The sequence below is a fragment of the Lycorma delicatula genome, chromosome 5 (assembly GCF_047948215.1).
Source record: "Lycorma delicatula isolate Av1 chromosome 5, ASM4794821v1, whole genome shotgun sequence".
Lineage (NCBI taxonomy): Eukaryota > Metazoa > Arthropoda > Insecta > Hemiptera > Fulgoridae > Lycorma > Lycorma delicatula.
In genome coordinates this window covers 20,937,994-20,940,794 of record NC_134459.1, presented here as the reverse complement: position 1 = coordinate 20,940,794, position 2,801 = coordinate 20,937,994, and the positions used below count along the sequence as shown (strand labels likewise).

Below are 2,801 nucleotides of genomic sequence, written 5' to 3'. Positions count from 1 at the left end.
TATCACAAAGTATATTTTCAAAGTTGCCAAATTTTTATCAGTTTTTATTTTCCTTGTTCATCCCGATTTGAATATGCTCAAAAGTACAAATCATTTGTGGACTTACCCTTTTACATTTCTGACAGAATTTGTGCTTACGTCACCGAAATTTATTTTAATCTCCTTATAAATTTGATTGTAATTTCAAAATTTAAAATTTAAAGGACTGAAAAAGTGGCATAATTAAATACGTGCTTCAATTTTTATGATTAAATATAAGAACTATTAGTTGATTGCATAGCAGTTAATTTTAAATAAACAAATACAAATTTAGAAATACCTTGGTATTGTTTATAATGTTCCTAAAACGATTTTAATGGAGTATTCATGTGGGCATTGTTAAAGGATTATAAGGGTTTGAAGAAAACAGAGGTTGACCTTCAGCAGTTATTGTTCCCTCTGAGTTATTTTGCTCACATTAAAATCGTGTTTAACCAGTATTATTATTATTATTATTAGTAACTTTTAGTCCATTTTTTGAACTCAGTTTTATATATATATATATATATATATATATATATGTATTTAAAACTTTCTTGTTTTATTTTTATTCAAAATATAAGTAGGCTGAACTTTGCCCGTATGAAAATAGCAGTTCATAAGAACTAAAAAGGCAAGACGTTTAGTCATGATAAAAATAAGAAAAGTAAGGTAAAGAAACGATGTAATGAAATCACTAACGAGCGTGAGTTAAGGCTTAATGAAATTTGGGATTTTTAATTATTGTTTTTCTTAATTTTATAAGCATTTATTTATATAAAATAAATTTACAGGATTTTTTTTTTTAATTTATTTAAAATAAAATGTACTTAGGGATTCAGTTATAATTTTCAAAGCAATTTTCTTGAAGTTTCTTATAAAAATATTTAGATTATCATTATTCTAAGACTAACCAGAACTAATCGTTGCTGACGAACAAAAAATAGCTTTAAATCAGTTGGATTACTTTTAGCTATTAGAAACTTATTTAACAAATACATATTCATTTAATATATATATATTTATCTAATTCGTTTGGAAGCTTATCACATAGAAAAAAATTTAATTTAAGATAAGCTGAACTTAGTAGTTTTACTGGAGAAACTGTTTACAAAAAACTATAGACAACAAATTTAGTAAAAATAACCTTAATCTTAATGAATAACCTTAATCATCTTAATCTTAACCTTAATAACAAATGAAGAGGTATTGCGACAAATAGATGAAGAAAGAAGCATTTGGAAAAATATAGTTAAAAGGAGAGACAGACTTATAGGCCACATACTAAGGCATCCTGGAATAGTCGCTTTAATATTGGAAGGACAGGTAGAAGGAAAAAATTGTGTAAGCAGGCCACGTTTGGAATATGTAAAACAAATTGTTAGGGATGTAGGATGTAGAGGGTATACTGAAATGAAACGACTAGCACTAGATAAGGAATCTTGGAGAGCTGCATCAAACCAGTCAAATGACTGAAGACAAAAAAAACCTTAATCTGAAATAATAAAGAAGAATCAAGATAAAGCGTTGAAAAATTGAAATTAACTTCTTTATAGTAACATAAGATTTCTTTAAAAAAAATGAAAAGAAAATAGTCTTTAATTTTTAAAAAAATACTTACTCTACTTCTTTATTTAATAGTAATAAGTCGGTTTTTCAATTAACTTAAAATTTTTCTATTGAATGTACGATAAAATTTATAAGAAAAAAAATTAATTATATAAAATTAGAATATGATTTTATAAAACAAGTAAAATGATTCCTCCGGGCCGGATTTGAACCAGCGACCTATGGATCTCTTCAAGGTTATAACCACACTACAGTCCACCGCTCTACCAACTGAGCTACCAGAGGATGCTACTAACACTACGATCGATATTTCATATATATATATTTTTTAATTTTTATTTATTTAAAACTGCATAAAAAAGAAAGTAAAGCAAATAAATTAGGTATCTTAAAAATACATCCGTTAAATATCATAATAAAAATAACATCTTTTCTTTAAAATTTTAACGAACTCGATTGTGGTATAGGTAAGACCATCCCATTGGTGAAACGTTACTATTATTGTCACTGATACATAACTAGATCACATTTATTATCTTGCATGATCTAGGTTCAAATCCGTGTAAAAATATAGGCTACTTATTTTTAGTAAAATTTAAATACACATTTATCGGATTATTTTGTTCAGTTGAGTTTTAGATTACTATATTACATCAGTACTTGTAATTGTATCAAGTCAAGATCTACAACTGCCGAGGTATAATTAGACTTGAATCTAGTTTATGAGACACTATAATCAGTTTCACAAATTTAATAAGCCTCTAATGATAACATACCCTATCTCTCAATGCTGTTGTCCGCTTTCGGAACCGAGGTCAATGCCTACACTCTCCCACACCGCAGCTCCGTCACAGTTCTTCTCACATCCATTCTTATCCTAACTGCAATATCGCAGATAACCGGGGCTCGATGCCAAAACGGTTATGTTGGCGAGGTAAGCATCTAGGCGGGCTTCTAACCACCCGGGTTGATATTCTATCTAATACCATTAGCAGGTGACCGTCTTCGTTTCTCACTTTTATTTAATTTTTTTTATTTTTGCCAAGTAACTGTAGGATGCTGGAGCCAGTCGCGTTGCACATACACTAACATTGGCAGCGACTATATTGGTTGAGCCGCCGCGATGTACATCGTCGTACCCCTTAAAAAATACAAAAAAAAAAAAAAAAATTACAAAAATATATTTGATTACATATAAAAAATTATTTAAAAAA

At 28.6% G+C, this 2,801-nt stretch overlaps 1 non-coding gene across 1 annotated transcript; it reads right to left on the bottom strand.

Annotated features, from left to right (window-relative positions):
• Positions 1-1,778: 1,778 nt before the first annotated feature.
• On the bottom strand, positions 1,779-1,872 carry TRNAY-GUA (transfer RNA tyrosine (anticodon GUA)). Its single transcript has 2 exons — positions 1,836-1,872; positions 1,779-1,814 (listed from the first exon to the last, which is right to left on the bottom strand). It is a non-coding gene; the product is annotated as a tRNA-Tyr (tRNA).
• Positions 1,873-2,801: the final 929 nt, after the last annotated feature.